The sequence below is a fragment of the Falco naumanni genome, chromosome 10 (genome assembly GCF_017639655.2).
Source record: "Falco naumanni isolate bFalNau1 chromosome 10, bFalNau1.pat, whole genome shotgun sequence".
Classification (NCBI taxonomy): Eukaryota; Metazoa; Chordata; class Aves; order Falconiformes; family Falconidae; genus Falco; species Falco naumanni.
This window is the reverse complement of record NC_054063.1, coordinates 36,326,238-36,346,864: the sequence shown is the minus strand read 5'-3', so window position 1 is coordinate 36,346,864 and position 20,627 is coordinate 36,326,238.

Sequence of the window (20,627 nt, the reverse complement as noted above, 5' to 3'; positions counted from 1 at the left end):
ACTTATGGCATTGAAATGCCCACACTTTCGAGATTAAAACCAGACAGTGTGGGGCAAAGGAGAGGGAAAAGCTGTGGTTACTGCTGCGGAGACGAAGAGTTATCGGAGTAAGAACATACAATTGTAGCAATGGTCTTAATATATTATCCACCTGCGAAGGCTGATCCACTGAGGGAGAAACCAGCTCAAAAATCACAATGAAATCTTAGGCTTTTCTGGACATGGCTTCAGCAGTAAGTGGCAGGCAAGCGAGCAGCTTAACAGAAGTCGTTAACAGAGCTGAACCCTCTGCTCTGCCTGAGAGCGGTATAAAATGCGGGCAGGGCAGGCGTGGGTTGCCCTGCAAGTGAGCTTCTGGGGGGGGACAGATGGGACCTGGGTCTCCCCCAGGCCAGAGGTAGTGCTGAAGGTGGTGTGCTGTAAGGTGGTCATCTCTGACTGCCTGAAGTGCTGGGGTGGTGGAGTGCCACACTGAAGGTGCCACTACAAACCCCAGGACCCCCCACAACTCACAGTGCCGGTAGTACTTCAGCAAGCAGATTTTCAGTCTGTAAAGCCTGTAAGTGCAATATTTGGTTTGTCATGACGTGACGTGCCAGCCTTCTCAGGGTGTCTGTGTCAACATTAATCAGTTGCGATTGTGGCAGTCATTGGGTCTGCGAAGCAAAAGTCTGTGAGAAGCAAAAGCCCATAAAAGAAAGCAAAGCCAAGTGAAAGTTTTATGTAACTGTGATGTAGCTCTTATTTCTTTTACTTCTCTTCTGGCTTGGAAGGTATATGATTTAAAGTTTTTATATTTTATTTATTTAACAGAAAAAATGTGTGTGTGTGTGTGTGTGAGAATTGCGCAAAGTTTAGCTATCTCTTGTGAAAATAGAAAGTGTGGAATATGTTCTGTCACTGGTAATAAAATGTTCCCTTTGACTTGGCCCTAATGTTTGTAAATGTTTCATTTCAAGTACTCTAGGAAAAGCAAAAGGAGTAAAAAAAAAAGCTTCTTCACTAACTTGCTGGGCAGGAACAGGAGGAAGGGACGGTGACTTTGCTCACTCTTACACAAACAGGTAGCCTCAGCAGAATTTTGTCATTGCAAGGCAAATTTTTTTAAAAAATACTATCCAGAGCAGGTTGTTTCATAATCATGGGTTTGCTAGATTCAAAGAGAAACAGACATTCTCTTTAATGCACATATTGCACAAGGATTCAGAGTGTTTCCTGAAAAGAAAACCTGCAGGAAAGCCAGTATCGAGGCTGTTACTGTGGCTGTTACCACTACCTTGCCAAAAAACCCACTTTGCTGGCTTATTCCAGGAAATTAAATAGCTCTTTTTGGCTACTGCCTTATTGACATGATGGTATTACCTGAGGACCATTATTTCAAAGTATCCCAAAATGAAAAATGTCTTTTGATTCCTTATAAAACTTCAGCTGTTTCTTCTGTCAGCTGATGCAGTGTTCATGACTCCCTGGACTCGCAGAAAATATTGCTGTAATTGTCATCCATTTCTGTTCCCAATCTTAAGGCATTTTTCTTTTGTGTGTTTATCAGCACATCTTTTTGTTTTCTGATACAATTTTATATTCTGCTGTTCTTTTCAAATTCTGATTTCAAAACAGCAAGGATGGAATTATTATGTCACGCAGTAATACCTTGAACAGATTTACTTTACGCTTTTTGTAATGAAGAAGTTTGAAGCTTAGGGTTTCCAAGAACTTGGCTTTTCAGATGTACCGAAAATGAGGAAAAAGTTTGTGTTAATTATGCATAGATCAGAAAATGCTACCTTGATAAATAAAAATATTTTGCAGAAATATATTAATTGCAGTGAACTCTTTCCAAAACACTAACAGGTTTTGATGACTTCTTGCCTTGGTTTTGTGCCTTTTTTGGAACAGTGACCCTAAATGGTTGGCTCTTTTGTTGTTGTTGTTGATTTTGTGGTTTTTTTCCCCTCTCTCTCTCCAAAATGAGGGTCTCAGGGAAAACACCTTTTTGCTAGAATATACCCTTCTTTTTGTGTAGAAAATGGCTTCTCAGTGCGAACTGGTGCAATACTCTTTCCATGTAACAGGTGTCAACAGCAGCTCAGAATTATTTCAGATTAATCACTACAACTAACATCTTTAAGCTAAAAAAGGCTGGTAAGGGAGAAGATGGTTTGGGCTTTGAACTTCAGGTTCAAATGACTAGTTCTTTTGATGCAGTGTTTCATGTCTCATGCCATGAGCTTGGTTTCTGAAAAACCCTTATTGTTCAATTATGGTGTTTTGACCTAAAGATCAGGCAATGCAGTGTGACCTCTGTGAAACAGCGATCTGTGGCAGCTACCCATGCTTAGAGAACAAGCGGGAAAGATACAATCTCAAATACGTTCTAGTTTGGCTAACGGTCGGAAAAGGAAGTTGTCTATAAATACTGAGAAAAGAGGGGGGAAAAAATCCATCTTGAACAAAAGTAAAGAAAATAATCTCAGAGCTGGTGCATTCAGAGCTGAGACTGGTCTTCCTCCTGCTGCCAGCTCCTTGCATGCCTCTTTTGAGATTTTCCTCCAAGAAACAGGTCTGCCATGGGAACTCCTGCTAGTGGCGTTTCTTTGTCAGTCTCTGCAGCTCTGATGCACCTTCAGACCGTAAGGGACATGGAGCACTGTTGTTCTCTTGATTCTTCAGGGTGCATTTAGTTTCTTTACTTTTCTTCCAACGCCACTTAATTTTTTGTGATTAAGGACTAATCTACCCGTGTGATGTCTGTGTATAATTCCCCAGGGCAGGACTCAATAGTCTCAGACAAGGTCAGACACTTTACCCCCACGGTAAGCAGAGAGAAGCAGTCATGGCCTAACCAGCTCTTCTCAGTCATTTTCTTGCTTTTCCCTGGCTGCCTATGTTTTGTCAGGGTATCTCTCTACCTAATCCTTAGGAACAGTGTATATAAGTTAATAGCTCATCCATACATCACCCCACTTGCAATCTCCACAAACAGACTCTTTAAAGCATGTAATCATACACATAAACAAAAACACGATGACACCTTGCTCAAAAAAAGGTGGAGGTTTAGCTTCAGCCCTTGGTACTAGAAGAGCTGAGTCCCAGAAAGCTGGCCCTTCCCCTGGAGCCCCCTCCTTGGCGCCACCCAAGACCTTGAGCTCTGCAAGGAGGATAAGAGCCCCAGAAGTGCTTACCCCGAGGGGCAGCTCTGGCCCCAGTGGCGGGGGGGGGGAAGCCACCCAAGGAACGCGTGTGAGCTACCCAGAAGGGTGGGTTGCTGCCCTGGTGCTGCCTCTCCCTCTTCTCACGGTGCCGTGAGTGGGCTGCCTGCACGATGGTCCCACGCTTGTTCCAGTGGCTTGGATGATGCAAATAGCAGAGGACGTGCCCCCCACTTTGGGGTGTAACAGGTGAGCCAGGAGCCCGGCTCTACAAACAGATGCCACATCTGCCGGGAAGTTTGCACCTGAAAACCATCTTAAAGGAGTGTTGCTTTCTCCTGGAAACACTTAGGTAGTTACATGTGTAAGTGCTACCAGATGGACATGCAATTATTTGACAGTTGTGTAACACTTTATTTCTGATCACAGAATCACATGTGTCATCTTAAAGTCATGCTGGGGTCCAATTGTTTTATTTTGCACTGATGGTAGTGGGTGAAAAAGTAAGAAGTCACTTAAGTGAAGAGGTGGATATCTGGGTTTTTTAAATTCTTTTTGGACCAAAAGGAGTTGATTTTGCTTCTTAAGGATTTTTTTCTCTTTTTTTTAGGAAAAGTTCAATAAGAAACAGTGTTAGCTGGGATGCAGCATGCATATTCTCTCCTCAGGGTTACTGATGAGCAATCCAGGTAGACTACAGCTGATAATAGTTCTCCATAACAAATAATAGCAACGTGCAAGTAATTATTTACTGAGAGAAGCACTAAGAAACATAGTGTCTATTAAAACTGCATGTAAGAGCCTGGATCTAATGACGACAAGGCAATTACACCAGAAAGTGCTTCTACATGCTTTGTATAGGTTATGAAGTAAAGCATGCGTTAGTGTCTTAGTTCAGACCAAGAGTACACTTTTGAAGATCTCCTGACAGATCCAATTTCTCACTTCTGGGTTTTTGTTGCAGCCCACTGGGTTTCTTACAAGTAAAGCTGCACCCCAAGGTGCTCTCTGGGAGCCCACCTAATGCACTCACTACCTGCTTGGCATGGCACCAGGTTAGAGCAGGACTAAACTAAAACCTCTGCAAAGTGCATGTTGTCGATGTTAGCTTCTCAAGTCTGGACTGTGCTGCTCCATAGATCTGATGCTACTGAGCTGCATAACAATCCGTAGCTGTTGCAGCTTTACTAAGAGTTTCCACCTATGCTACTAGCATCTAGTCTTGCTGTATTTGAGTTCATCTTGAAGCAATATCACAAACTGATAAATCATCATCACTCTGAAACTGAATAGGCTATTGGTAGAGTTGTGTATGTGATTGTTATTCATGTGAATGTCTAATTTCTTAAATCCAGGCAAGTTTCGCTGTTGCTTGTTCCCTGGAAACAATTGTAATGAAATAAAAAGGCCCTTTATATAAATTTTCCTTATTTCTGTCAACAGTGTTGTTAAAAGCTCTGCTAACTATTCCAATCTGTCCCTAAGTTCTCAGAAGGACCATATGTATTCTGCTTATTTCTATGTTTTATTTATGCAATCTTTCCACATTGTTTTAATTTGTTTCAGAATCACAGAAGCATTTAGGTTGGAAAAGACATTTAAGATCATCAAGTCCAACTATGAACCCAGCACTGCCAAGTCCACCACTAAACTGTGTCCCCAAGCACCACATCTATGCATCTTTTAAACACCTCCAGGGACAGGCCTCAACTGTCTCCCCAGGCAGCCCGTGCCAGTGCTTGGCCACCCTTTTAGAGAAGAACTTTTTCCTTATGCCCGATCTGAACCTCCCTGGTGCAGCTTGAGGCTGTTTCCTCTTGTCCTGTCGCCTGTTACCTGGGAGCAGAGACCGACCCCCCTGCCCACAGCCCCTGCCAGGCACCTGTGGGGAGCAACAAGGTCCCCCCTGAGCCCCCTCCTCTCCAGGCTGAGCCCCCCCAGCCCCCTGCCCAGCTCTGAACATGCTCCAGCCCCTCAGCGTCCCCCCTGCAGCGAGGGGCCCAATCCTGCACACAGGGTTCCAGATGCGGCTGCACCAGTGCCCGGTGCAGGTCACTGCCCTGGCCCTGCTGGCCACACTGTTTTGGACACAAGCTGGGATGCTGTTGGCCCCCCTGGCCACCTGGTCACACTGCTGGCTCACGTTCAGCCGGCTGCCAGCCAGCACCCCAAGGTCCTTTTCTGCTGGGCAGCTTTCCAGCCACTCTTAGAAGAGAAAAAAGAATAGAAGTGAGAAGAATATTTTCAGTTGGAAGGCTCCTACAATGATTAACTAGTCCAGCTGCCTGACCACTTCAGGGATGATTAAAAGTTCAAGCATAGTAGTAAGGGCATTGTCCAAATGCCAGCCCGTACAGCCAGAGGATTGATAAATATATTGAACAGCACTGGCCCTAGGACTGAGCCCTGAGGAGCACTGCTAGTGACCAGTTGCCATCTAGATGTAGCCCCATTCTCTACAAGTCTTTGGGCCCCCCCTTCAGCCAGTTCTTCACCCAGTGGACTTGCTCATCTCACAGTTGGACACCTTGTCCAGAAGAATGCTGTGAAGGACAATATCAGAAGCCTTACTAAAATCCAGAAAAACAACATCCACTGCCTTGCCTTAAGCCACTAGGTGGGTAACCGTATTACAGAAGGATATCAGATCAGTTAAACAGGACTCTCTCTCTGTGAACCATTGCTGACTGTTGACAATTGCATTATTCTTTAAATGCCTTTCAACAGTACCCAATATAATCTTCTCCATATTTTTTCCAGAAACTGAGGTTAGACTAACAGGTCTGTAGTTTCCTGGGTCTTCCATGATGGCCCTTCTTGTAAATTGGGATAACACTGGCTAGCTTCCAGTCAGCGGGGACATCCCTACACTCACAAAAAGGAAGCCTGGGCTGCCGTTCAGCGAGGTCTGGACAGGCTGGAGAGGAATCTCATGAAGTTCAACCAAGGCAAGTGCAGGGTCCTGTCCCTGGGGAGGGAAAGCCCCACGCACCGGCACAGGATGGGCTGACCTGCTGGGCGGCAGCTCTGCGGAGAAGGTACTGGGAGTGCTGGTGGGCAGCAAGTTGCCCATGGGCCAGCAGTGTGCCCTCGTGGCCAAGGGGCCAGTGGCACCCTGGGGTGCATGAGGAGGAGCGTGGCCAGCAGGTCGGGGGAGGTGATCCTCCCCTTCTGCTCTGCCCTGGGGAGGCTGCATCTGGAGTGCTGTGTCTGGTGCTGGGCACCCCAGTTCCAGAGGGATACTGGAGAGGGGCCAGTGGAGGCTACAAAGATGATGAGGGGACCAGAGCGTCTCCCCTGCGAGGAAAGGCTGAGACAGCTGGAGCTGTTCAGCCTGGGGAGGACTGAAAGGAGACCTTATCAATGCCGACAGGTCCCTTCAGGGCGAGTGCCAAGAGGACGGGGCCAGGCTCTTCTCAGCGGTGCCCAGCGACAGGACACGGGGCAACGGGCACAAGCTGCAGGACAGGAGGTTCCGTCCGCATACGAGGAAAAACGTCTTGGTGTGCGGGTGCCAGAGCGCTGGGACAGGCTGCCCGGAGGGGCTGCGGAGTCTCCTTCCCTGGGACATTGCAAACGCGCCTGGACGCGCCTGTGCAGCCAGCCCGAGGTGACCCTGCTTCAGCAGGGCTTGGGCTGGGTGCTCTCCAGGGGTCCCTTCCCACCCCGACCCCTCTGGGGTCCTGTGAGATGGATAGTCATTGTTCCCTCAGTCGTGGTACTCCAACTCAGCAGATGAGGAAGCCCAAGGTCTATCAGTATTATTAAAGGCTGAAGCAAAAAAAGCATTGAATAATATAAATCCACTCTTACTGTCAGTTAAGCTGTAGGGGAAGAAGGGAGTAACAAAACTCCTTTCTTCTAGTGTGGGAAACTATTCTCTTGACATATCAGACTGATTGCTTTGGCGACTGTACATCCTGTGATAGAGGAGGAGTTTAAAATGGCAAGTAATTGGGGAGAAAATGGTAGGAGTGGATTTATTTGAGGAAATAATGCTGTTGGCATGGCTTTTCACTCACTGTCTGAGCCAGGCTCAGGGAAGGGGTGGGGAAAAGTACTGTTTGCAAGCAGTTGCAATTGTTGCTCATGAGAATCAAAATGTCCTTGATTTGCCTGCTGAATTTTTCCATGAGTAAAATGGCATCAAGCAATGTTCTTTTTCCAGACTGCTTTCTATTTTACTGTACGTCCCCTCAGAGGAACACCACAACTACAGATGGAGTGCTGGTCCAGTGCTCCTGAAGGACGTTATCTCAAAAGCCTGGACTCAAATTTTAAGAAGGTAAGATGTTTTTGCATGGAAACTGGTACACAGCACTTTCCCCATCTTGAGAGCAAGCTGAGCTGCCATGTTGCCATAGGCAGAACTTTCTCTTCCTACTCACAGTCCTGCTGGCTGTACCTGCAACCTTCTTGACCACAGGAAGGTGTGGGGAGCTCATGGTAAGCTGGTTAGCTGCTGTGACTGCTGTCTCCTCTTCTCTCACTGCAGTCCTTTCTGGAGTTTCTTTCTCAGAACAGGACTCTGCATTTTGTAAAGATAACCCACCTCCTTTGCTCTTACCTGCACTCCTTCACGTTTTGCTGTACTGCTAATCATTCTATGCCTTTGTGCTCAGCTTTCTAAGACCATCTTGGGTGGAACTTGTATCAATTTTTTCTCCTCTGTCCCTCTCCACCTATCATGCTTTAGTTTCCCAGTTTACTCATTTTAAAACAAACCAAAACCAAACAACTCTCCCACAACAAATATGGCCAGTCTTACAATTCACCATTTCTATCTGCATTTGATTCTAGTTTCATTATTGGTAATTTTAAACTAATTTAGTGTCCCACCATTGGTTTTGTATGGTTCTAGTTTCTTAATCACTATCTTGGTAGCTTGCTGCATTCCTTTTGGAACTCTGGCTGCATTAGCTGGGCACTACTGCTTTGAGAATAATCTTACATATATAATCTTTTGTCACTAGGTTGCAAAATGCTTCACAAAGAGAAGTCAGCATCATTACAAATAGGGAAAAGGAGAGAGAGTGGTGAAGTGACCTTTATATGGAAATGCAGTGATGGAAACAGGCAAGATTTGCTGATTCCTAACCACTTTCCGTGCAGCTACAGATATGAACTCTGAGTCCCATGAACAGAAACTCCACAAACCCACATGTAACTAATTAGTATGAATCTCAAAGTTGCCTGCATGCTCTGGTTTTCCTCTACAAAACAAAGCAGTTTGTGTGTTAGGGTTAAGTCTGTTAACCACTCAGTCCCCTCCTGAATGCTTTGATGGAAGAGTATGATGGCTTAGGTCTGGTTACATGCAATAGAAAGGACTGAGGAGACAGCAAACAAGTAATCCTTACTCATTTGGTCTTGGAATCCAGTGGAAATATGAGGTTTGGTTTTCAAGATGCATGGTTGCTGTGCTGGATGACAGTGTAACAGTGCTACCATTTGAACACACACAGTGGGAAAAAAAATCCATCAACATATCTAAAGAGTGGCTACAATTTGCAGCTGTGCAGTTTCTCTGCTGGCAAATTGCAAATGAAATGAAATGAAAACTGCATGGCACAATTCCCTATATGCAAGTACAAACTGGAGCGAATCCATCAGTTTCTAGGAGATCTTTGGCTCTGACAGAAGATAGCAGAGACCGGGGTATGCACCTATTGCTGGCCTTCAGCTGGAAGTACGCAGGATCAAAGAAATCATCTGGAATAAGGACGGGAATGTGGAATACTGCTGTAATTCTGGATATTTGTTCTTATTTCAACTATTTCAAATTTTTTTTTCATCTTTTTGCTTTGGTTTTTCTTTTAATAGCTCTGGGAAAGGTTCTGGTTTCTTTCTTTCCCTTGGGCAAGGAGAAAGGCAGAGGAATGTAATGACCTTTAATGCCTCCCTAGGATCTCTGCAGTGCCTCTGGGGCTGGCAGGCAGAAATGCAATGGTAAAAACTTAATTTGTTCGGACCCGTATAGGCATTTTCAGCAGCAGCCTCCCTGGCCGATTGCGCAGGCGGCTGACCAGAACTCTGTGCCAGTGCCAGACCGGGACAGGCCACTGCAACTACAAATCAGGGTCCTAGTGGGGACACAGCTTCTAGTGGAAAAAAAAAAAAAAATTCCAGTCTCATTGGTTTTGGATGAAAATTATCTTTATTATAATTATTATATTTATAAAATAATGTATTAACATATAGTAATATATTATATATTTAACAACAATAATAACAATATAAAAACATTAATACCATATGCAAATGGTGGTCATCAGGATACTTTAAGAACTTGAGAATTTACATGATGTGTAGAGGTAGAAGCTACTCACGTCGACTGAAACATAACTGTTTTTGTGATGAAACCACAAATCTCTTGCTCGATGAGCTGCCTAGTAGCCTGAAGGTGCTTGCAGGGGTAGTGGGCACCGCAGTTCCCTCCTCTTACGGGTTTAACAACAGGGATGGAGCAGCCCCTTGCAGCTGTATCTTCTGAGTCTCCACCATGTAGGTAAGTGGAACCAATTGGATCTTCCAAGTTGTAGCGTTTGATTAGTGGTAGTCTAGACATTTCTTTACTAATGTGTAGAAGCACATGCTACTTTTAGATGTATTTTCTTTGTACCTTCAGAAAGAGAAAGAAATTCATTTAGGAAATGAGATCATGACCAACTGGCTACAAAAGAAAGAGGAGGCTTCCAGGATAAAGTTTCTAAGTAAGTAGAAAGGTATGTGTTGAATAGAATTAGTGTTATGTTTTGTAGAAAAAAAGGCACACATTCAGGAAGAATTTATTTCCCAAATATGCAAAACAGGCTGTAGATCTACCTCGCTTACATAACAGATCTTGGTTTAAGAAAAATCTGCTGAATGAAAATAGATCATCTTTACGGTGGGGAGGTACAGAACAGAGCCCTGGTCCGAGCCGCGCCTTTCCCTGCCCTGTTTGCCTCTTTCTGATCACCTGCTGTTTATTCAAGAGACCTTACACCCAGTGTTACTGACTTCTACCTCTTTCGGTCTGATTTAATTTTGAAATATTGGTTGTGAAACTGATTCATTTATGCATTGATTCTACTTTTTGAGTACTTTGGAACTTTGTTAATGCAAATTTAAAAGTAAATGCTGCAACAAAAGCCATTCAGAGGGAGGTGAGGCAGGTGTTTGTGACTTGGACAGTTTTGTTGAGTCCTGGGCTATTTACTGTTCCTTTAGAGACAACCAACACTTCTGAAAGACTAAACGTGCAAGGTTAGGGACATTGTAGTTACTGAGAGAACCTGAAGTTATACCCCCCGGAAAGCCTCAAAATCAAGCAGCAGAGTAGACTAACTTTAGAGATTGCACTATGAGTCATTGTTTTACTTTAAGTTGTATCTGATGTGCTTTGGACTCTGTGATACCTGATCACGGCTCTTCTGGCATTTCTTTTTCTGCTTGCACTTCATCATGTAACTTCACGTTCCTTTTAGACAAGCTTTCCTTCGTCTTACTTGCCGAGTTCAAATTGACACACTTCCCATGTTTAAGTCCTGATGTTTACTAAATACATTCATATAAAGGCTGGAGTTATCTGAACCAGTAATCTCAGCCAAGATGAATTCCCAGACCCCCCGCACAAGGGCAGTGGGAGCTGGGCTGCGTGCAGGGAGACGCTTGCCCACCCGGGAGCACACTGTGCCCACAGCAATTGTCTCCCATAAAGATGTGCCACCATCAAGCAGAGAGTCTCCCGCTGGGGCACTGGCTGATGGGCAAAGCCCAGGCTGCTGCAGGCAGGGATCGCAGCAGGCAGGGCAGGGCAGGCAGTGGGCAGGGCAGGGTGGGCAGGGCAGGCAGGGCAGGCAGGGCAGGCAGGGCAGGCAGGGCAGGCAGGGCAGGCAGGGCAGGGCAGGTAGTAGCTGTCCGCTTCAGCACCACTGCTGCATGTCTCTCACCAGGGCACTTGCCCTAAGACAGCACCAAGCCAGTACAACCCCCAAAATTTTAAATAATAACATATTAATAAGTTGATGATTTAAAAAATAATTTCCTAAGAAAACCCTGTGTGTTTAATCCTAACAGTTTTGGAGATGCAAGAATGGGATTTAGTGCAGACCACAGATCCTGGCGTGCACCGACTCATTTGTTTGAGACTTGAATAGCTTATTTGAAGTGAATGAAATGGCTGCAGTGATAACGTATAGATAGGTCACAGTAATGGCAGTAAACAACACAGTGCCTTAGCCTCTAATCTATCTAATCTTTTTTAGGGGAAGAGGTAGGAAGGAGGGAGAAATGGACAAAGGAAATGTCCTTCCTGGCCCAGCAGGCAGTTTATCACATCCTAGAGTCTAAATCGCTAAGGAATAAGTTTTGGATGGTTGGGAGCATGCATCCCTCTGCAAAGCACTGCAACTTCTGCAGCTTTGAGTCTGCTACAGCAGAAGACATCTCATGTCCTCTTAGAGAAAAACAGATGTACAAGTATCTGGTGTAGTCACTGTCTTTATGTAGATACAACTGGCAACAACTATTTCAAAATATTTGTCTTGTAATGTTCTGCTTATTCAATTAAAATATTTTGAAAGAAAGTGCTAATAATGACAGGATTTGAGCTTTGAGATGAATGTTTTTTCTCTTTAGTTATGTTGCATTTTAAGAATTAACAAAACTATTTTCCATCAAGAAGGGAGAGAAAATGAACAACTTTGTTATTCAAAGCAGTATGAGCTGGAAGGTGTTTCAAGTTAACTGGAACAAAGATGAACAATGTCCTGACTGCAGGTTGATGCCACCACCCGAGGAGGCACTCTTCTGTCACAGAGGGGAATGAAGGGGCTGGCAGGTGAGAACTGGCCTGTGAAGGCTTGTAACTCTGTGAAAGAACTAATAACAGGGAAAAAGCAAAAGCTCTGTTGCAAATGACACTGTCTTGAAACAAACCAACGGTACTGGTAGCACTACTGAAGTAGACCCTAAATGTTAACTGACTTTGCTTCACCAGGTAAAGCAAACACCTCAAGAAATCTGTCCAGTGCTTCACAGCAGCACATCTAGGTGGTGGGAAGCACCTGAACTAGCGCTGTGCTGGGGTGGTGGCCACCCTCAGAGCTGCCCTGCACTGGACTGCTGAGGTACCCAAATGATCTTAAAAAAGGGGAAGGATTTGTGAATAAATCCGATGAACGGATTCAGCATTCCTGCTTGGCTACACCGTGAGCTGACAGTGAAGACCATTTTCCAAAATGTAAGCCTCCTTCTGTGTCTCTACCAATAACTAGTGAGCCTGTGCTTGCTTTTAATTGTTAGTTTAGAATGGTTTGAAACCTATGCATGAGCTGACAGTGGTCTGCAGACTATTAGCGTGCTTAGAGCAGAGAGTGCAAACCTGATGAATCCAAATACCCTGGGATTGTAGCCCCACTGCTAGAAGATATTTAGTACGGTACTGTGATGGGGTTTTTTTGCTCCATAATCATACCTCATTCGTCTTGCTCTGCAGGGATCCCAAGGTAAGGTGCACGTACAGCTTGCTGCAACAGATTGGCTCTTCAGAATGGACAGCCTGACCAGCTGCTATGCGCAGCACAGGGCAAAATCCAGAGCTCCATCTTCTCTACTTTTGCTGCCTATTTGAGTCAACAAGCAGCTGATTATGATATCTAAAAATGGTGCGTCTGCATTATGTACTGGTGTGTCCCCCACTGCGCATGACGGGTAGGTGACATCTGTTCTTATGGTAAGTGGGAAGACAGAAATCTGGACTCCCATCCTTAGGAAATCAGTCACTGTGGCTTTTTTTAATCTGATGGTTTGTTTTAAAAAATGCTCAGAAGTGGTTTGTCATGAGCTATGGAACAGTTTGATGTCCTACTGACCCCTTTTTTGGATTTTTTTTCCCCCAGTAACAAAAAATTAGGGGCGATTTCTGTTGTATTGCCCAAAATGTCCTCTCATTGTATTTGTCTTATCTATACTCTTAACATTCAGACTACACCCAATATGGACAGCCCTTCTCACTGCCTGTAGAAGGAAAACCAGCTTCTTAGCAGCTCACAGCCTGTTCAGACCAATCTCTTCTTTGCAGTGCCCAACTTTCAGTCTCTTTCAGTAGAAAAAATCAAGTTTACAGGCATCCTAGCCAAGCTTCCTGTGTTGAGAGCGTGTGTTTGTACCTCCACATGCCCTTCTGCTGGTGCGATACTTATACATTTCCAGGAAAAAGAAACTCCAGCTGTAAACTGAACTGCACTACTTGTATGCTATTGCTTGGCACGTTTCTGTAAAAGGGGTTGCTAATGCCAGCAGCATCGGTGCAGACCGAGCTATTGGCGTCAGCCACCAGCTACAGTCTGTTAGTGGTTTTGAACCACAGAATTTCTTAGAACAGAAAAGGAACTCATGAACAATTCTGGTTAGCATGAACTAGGTCATCAGACCTTTTCCCTGGCTTGGATGCAGATAATAGAAGTGATTAGGATTGGTCCTTGGTTTCATAACTGTGTCAGTCTGGACCAACTTATTAAGGTAAGAGATGTCAATCTGCATCAGGGCTAAGCTAAGGGCCAGGACTCATTAATGTGAGTTTTCTAGTCCATGCAGGTAACTTGTCAGCATTTACTGCCAGCAAGTTGAGGGAGGTGATGTTCCCCTTCTACTCCACCCTAATGAGACCCCCAGCTGCAGCGCTGCATCCAGCCTGGGGGCCCCAGCATAAGGACAAGGACTTGGAGTCACAGAGGAGGCCACAGAGATGATCAGAGAGGTGCTCCAGCCCTCTTCCCAAAAGGAGATGCAGGCAGACCCTGTAACTGCAGTTACCATGGGGAGCAAGTCTCTGTAACCAGGTTTGCAACAAACACATTGCAAGAATGCATATTTAAAGTTATGGGAAAATTACACCGCAGTAAATATTCAAGATAAATTTGTAATTCCTATTTAACATCAAAACAGAAAACTAAAATTTTTCAATGTGTGTGTGCCACAAACCCTTCCCTAGAATTATGTGAAACACAGACTTTACATTTCTCTGGCAAAAAAGGGTAAAAAAAATCAATATGTGATAAAGCAAATTACAACAGAAATTTTAGGTAAAGTAACACATATAGGCATTCCTTTCTGCTGCCTAAACCCTTCAGCACTTTTGTGTAAGGTATGCACCGTGTGAGAGTCAGTGCGTTCCATTAAAGAAGTGTTGAAAGGCAGGAATTTTTGTAACAGCATGATATTTTGACATTGCCATCTTCTTTCTTTTTGCCGAGCCTGCCAGTGAGTTTTGCCTCCACAGAATATAATTTTCAATGAATTTGAATTGTCTGTGAAAATTCTTGCCACAACATTTCCCTCTAGCTCCTTTCCAGAAGCTTTAGACTGTAAAGTTCTAATGTCATATTAAAACAGAAGCACAGTTATAAATGTCTACTGGGTTTGCAGATTCTTAAGATCTCACATTTATTTCCCTTAATACATTGCTTTTTTTTTTTCATCTTGCACTTTCACCGCAGGCATACTTTCCAAACTTGCTTTGCAGATACAACTTGCCTCAGTTTTCAATTAACATTGTGGTGCATTGTTGCATAAAATAGTGTCCCACATCAATTCGAATAGGATTTGCTCATTGGGCTGTGCTGGCAAAACTCTAAGTTCACTTCTTAAGCGCCGATCTGAAACAACAGCAAAACCCCAACCCCGAGGCCGAACACCTGCCAGGGCTGATGCGATATGGATGGGGCCAGGGAGAGTCAGGACGGGCTTCTGCCTACAAAAAGACTTGGAAAGGTGTTGGCTTTGGTTGTAAGGCAGACAAGCCTAGACCCTGAAAAAATGTTTTTATTTTTTAAACAATGAAATAATTAAAATAATTTGAAACATCATAATATAAATTATATTATAGTAATTATTACTTTTAAAAACACTTGTTTAAATGTTGTACAATATATTACTGAAGCCAATTATCCCATCTGGAGTGTGTAAAGTCAAGCACGTGTGTCTGTTTTTGCAAGACATGGGCTGTAATTTACAACTTGGATTTCTAGAGCTGTGCTCCCACGCAGAAAACACCACCAAGAGGTCCCTCGTGCCACAAACCCACGGGGAGGATTGTCTGCATTGCAGTGAGAGGTCCAGTGCGTTACAGGTTTCAGCCTCTGAAAATGAGACTTTAGAAAATGGGATTTAGAAGTTTTGAAATCTGATAACAAGCTGTTACATTACATCGGCAGTAGAAATACAAAACCATGACTGTAACAGTTGACTATGGTAAACACATAAGGATTGAATTTTCAGGTTATTAAAAAACAATGCTTATTTAAGATCCTTTCTGAATTAGGTACATTATATTTTGCATTTTTGACAGGGATGTGAGAATTCCATTTCTGTCAGGACTTAATTACATGTCAAAGATTGAGGAGGGCCGCAACACTGGTAAAATCTGGCCCTGGAAGTTTGTGAAGCTAGAGTTTTTTAAAAGTGTTTTCTCTTTTTTGATTTAGGAGCTGAAACAGCTTTCTCTGTCAGCAAGGGTTTTGTTTCTTCAGCTTCATGGAAAATCTAGAAAAGCCAGAGTTGCTAATCAGGCAAGTATGATTTTACTTGCAGGTTCTTTTTTTGCAAGATGTATTCAAAACACAGGGATATTTCTATTTCTTTAACAGACCAATTTGACGTTTCAAACTTCGATGAGATTTTCAAAAAAGCATGATACCCAAGCAAGAAGCACAAGGTACTTTCAACAGTCATATAAGACTTCAATTGCTTTTATACACACAGAAATTGGAAGGAGCAAAAGGCAACTTCAGGCGTCACCCCTAAAATCTGTAGGGCTTTCTGTCCTGCCTTACCTCAGGGAAAAGTCTTTGCAAATTCTTACCCGCCTGATACGGAGAGTTATAAGCCAAGCGAAGGAATACAGATAAATAATATCAGCACAATTATAGGCAATTTATTTTTCCTTGGTGTAAACAAAATAATGTGGAATAGGCTGGAATGCAAGCCAGGATTTGCTCCTGCTTGTGGATGTCACCAGCAGTTATATTAGGGTTGGTGTTACCATGGCCATCAGGCCTTAAGGACCGGAGAGGGCTTGGAGTGCCTCATACGTGGGCCTATAGGGAGACAAAAATTAAAAGAAACAGATGATGCTCTGAAAAAAGGAATTATACCTGATTTGTTTTCTTACGTAATTTTTGCAAAGTCTCTAGTAAATTAAAGGATGCCTTGCCACTTGCAGACCATTCTTGCCTTTTGGAACATGTTTTGTCACACCTTATAATACTTTTGATAAAAAGGGATAAAATCAGTCTTCCCAGGAGGAAGGATATAGGAAGCCAGTTTGCATGAAGAAGACAGCAGGACAGGGCATGCCTGCCATCATCTTGGCAGTGCTAAGGAAACCAGCAGGGAGCGAGAGGTCTTGCTCATAGAAGGCGAGCAAAGGCTGTCACTCTCAGGATTTTTCTCTCTCTCAAGGAAGATGCATCCCCATTTCTAGTCTGTTCTCGAGCTAGCACAGATCATTGCTGCTGCCTGCTGCCCTGAGGCTGCACGCCTCCTGGGGCAGAGGCCTCTTGCCTTTGGAAAGCAATCTGAACAATAATGGAAATAAAGAATTCTGCTCTCTGCTCAATCAATATTAAAATATTTTTATAAAATGGAAGAGGTTCAAACATTTTCAGTATGAAAGCACAGTGACAGAATACAAATACCACAGTGAAATACATGATAGGCTCCAGACTTCTTGTGAGTGTAATATCCTCCATGAGGCTGTAGCTGCTAGCAGCCGCTGAAATGTTACAGGCTCAGAAATCTGTAAAATATATTGGCTGGCAATACGTCCTTGATATCCTCAGAAGTACTTGCCAGAAGCTTATTTCAGATCTAAGTCTGTTTCAAGCATTTTAAAAGCTAATTCACCTTTTGAGCATAGGCTACATGTAAATTTCCACTACGAACCTGCAATGCCGAAGAGCCAATTTCGTATCAATTCAGATACATGTGGCAGTTCAAGCCTTCCAATTTAATTCTCATTTTATTGGTGTTTTATTCCTCATTCATTCCTGAGTTACCTTACCACAGAAATTTTATTTGTGTTTGTTCAAGTAGGTGTTTTCCCGTGCCAGAAGTCTAAGATGGATAGGTATGCCACTTTGTTTTCTTTAGGAAAATATCTGGAGCTTCCGCACTTGTACTCGGCACGTTTAGCAGTCAGTGTTTGGATCAACGCTTGGATTGCATCCCTGACTCTTGTCTTGGACAACCAAGCAAGCTATTGACATCCTTTGATTTTCACTACTAAGCAATTTTGTCCAGTGGGTGACATAACTTCTGTGGTATTTCTGGAAAGAAGCTTTCTTCAGAAATCACTCTTTTTAAAGGAATTACTTTGTCCTTTCCTAAATATTTCTTGTGTTATACTTCCATTAATCAGCTAACAATCTTCAAATTCAGAATACAAAGCAATCTCTATTTTCTCTCATCTGTTGTGAGGCCATATTATGGCATAAATAGCATCCAATTGCATTAGTGCTGGGAAACACATTATAGCTTAATTACAAAAATAACATGGGAATCATGTCATTGATAAGGCATATGGAAATGGAATTGTTAAATGTCATCTTGGGAGGTTTTCTAGGAACAGTGGAAATAGCTGGCTTTATTAACTGGCATTACAGAAAAAGAAGAACTAGCCCGCTTAAAACCATAAGGATGCAGTTATCCATCCTCCCCTCCCTCCGTCACTGCTTCCTAGCGAAATGGATCCCATTTTATACAAAAGCACACAAAACACTGCTGACTGGGATTTATTTAGGAATTGCTGATTCATATTCACTTACTGAGGTGTGGGATCTAATACTTGAAAAAAGCCACCCATCCTCCAGTTTTGTTATGTGCAGTAAGGATTTTACTTTTCTCATGTAACTTGCTTTGCTAAGGGCGATGCACAACGCCTGTTTATGCAATGCAGTCTCAGATAATTTGTACATTTGTGAGGAGCTCATTTTGGCTTAAGACAAACAACCTTTTCCACGGATGTCAACAGCAAGAAGCAACAAGTGATGGGGAGCTCAGGGTAAGGAACTGTCATGGGAAGGCTGTAACTGGAGGACTTGTAGGTTATACTGGTGTCACCACCAGCATCCTCACCTAAGAAGTTACCTGCTCCTATGCTAGGCAAGCTATTAAAATGGAGAGCATACATTTCAGCTCTGAAATGTTAGAGTGAGCTAAACACAAGCCAAACAGAGCACTTGGAACCAAAGCAAGGAATGTGCATAGGACAGCAACTGTTTTCAGCAGGAGACCAGCAGGCACTGGCACCCTGTAAAGTAGGATTGCTGGAGCTCTGTGAGGTCGTGCTCAAACTTTGAATTTCACCCTAAGCAGCATTTAAATATTTCTTCCTGTGCCTCCCACCCCTTCCTCATTGCACGCCAATAGGTCTCAAAATTCTCTCCTGGAGTGCTATTGTCAGCACCTTTTTTTTTTTTTTTCTGTTTCTCTCCCTCTCTTGCTTTTGTTTATTTTTAAATAAAAATTCATCAACGTTTTCTGTGGACCCTGTGCCCTCTTCTTCCTTGCTTCCTCAAGAAAGCAAACAACCCCCCAAAATGCTAGTCTCAGCTATGCCTGCAGAGTCTGCCTGGGAACTGGATTACAGCCAGTCTCATCACTGGTCCCCCCGCTGGAGAAGGGGGATCCTGGGCTGTCCTCTTACAGCAGCTGTATGTTCCCGTTGTGTACGCTATGAGCAAAGGGAGTAGGGGAGTCTGCAGGTCTAGCGCTAATCATGTGAATTTGACCGTGGCCCAGCAATCCTCTCTCACTACTCTTTCGGTAGCTCTGGAGCCAGGTGGTCCCACAGCCCCAGCTAACCCGAGTTAGCCTGGAGGACCCCTGAGCACGTGCCTGGGCTGAGAGAACCTGCAGCAGGGAGCTGCCAGCAGTGGGCACGGCTCAGTGACATTAGTGCCCCCGAGCGCACTAATAGGGCTTAATGGCCCTGACCAGGCTCACCTGGGACTCCCACCCCCAGGTCCCATTTCAGCTTCAGCCTGGTGGTTCGGCCCTTCCTTGAGCTGTTCCGGAGCAGTACCCGTCTCCTGCATTGACCCTGGACGTGTGCTACAGGCAGCTGGTCTCCTTGACACCTCCCCTTGAAGGTGGGTTCCCATCTCCTGGATGAGCTTTAGGTGCATGTTACAGTCCTTCCTTCTGCTCCCTGCTGGGCTCCCTGGGTGGAGCCTGGGCCTGGGTCATTGCTCTCCTTCTCCTGGGCTGTTGGTGGATCCTGTCAGCAGCCCCTCGTTCTGGCTGCGCCGCTGAGACCCCGTGGGACCGTGCTTTGCTGCTGAAGGCATGGCGTGCACTGGGGTCACCGCTGGCTTCTAGCTTGTCCACCTCCTGCAGAAACCCCAGTTTTGCTGTTTCCTGATGCATCCTGTGGCACAGTCCTGATTTTGGAGTTCCATTTAATCATGGCTGGCTTTGCATTCCCATGGTGTTACAAGCTGCCTTCTGGCTTGTGTTTGAATGGAGCATGAGCCCGGAACAGCTGTTTTGGGATGGGAAACAGAAAACCAAGGATAAAATAGATGTTTTCTAAACATTCACTCTAGCCTTGGCAGTGAGTTGTGACATGGAACTAAATTGCAGGATGGCAGCCATAGCAGAAGACAGCTCAGATGTTTTGTATTTCAGTTGTTTTGAAGTTCATTCTCTCTAAAGCATGCTTGGTTTATCTCCAGTTCATGCTGCTACTGTAAACGGAGCAAGGGTTCAAACAACATGCCTCCTCAGCTACAACGGCAGAGCTCAGAAGCAGCAGCTGGTCAGACTGTTGCTGCAGCAGCAGCTGTAGCAAGGTCAGGTACCGTGGGCTCTGAGCTCCCTGACCCTCTGCTGGATAGTACCCGTGGAGCTGAGCTTGCAGGATGTAGCGCTCGATTGCTAACAAGTTGGCTGAGTTAGTCCAAACCGTCTCCCCCAGTGGTTTCAAGCGATGCGATTACCTGGTGTGGCTGAGGAGTGCTGGCAGGGTCACGCAGCCTGCCCCCGCCGCCGTGGGGAGGGAGGAGGGGATGCCTGAGGTAAAGAGGCATCGCACCTCAAGCTCTACCTGTCTGTATGCAGTGTGTAGCTGCAGCACTTGCCTAAAGTTGATGAAGTAAAACATATTAAAAATGTTTTTCCAAATGATGAAAGATCAGTCGATTATGTAAACTGGAAGAGGTGAAGGAAGGAAAGCAATGGTATTAAAGAAATACAGAAGGTAACTTGGATGTGCCCTGAGAACTGAACTGATACTTGGAGTTTTCGGTGTTGTTGATAAGCAAAGGCAGGTATGATAAAGGGATTGAAGTATGGAAAAGGCTTAACCCCCCCCCCCCCCAACAATAATAATAATAATAACAATAAAAAATAAACCCAACAAAACCAAACGAAGGAAGAAAGCAAAACTGAATGGCAAGAGGAGCAATGCTCAGACACAGACTATAGAGTAGA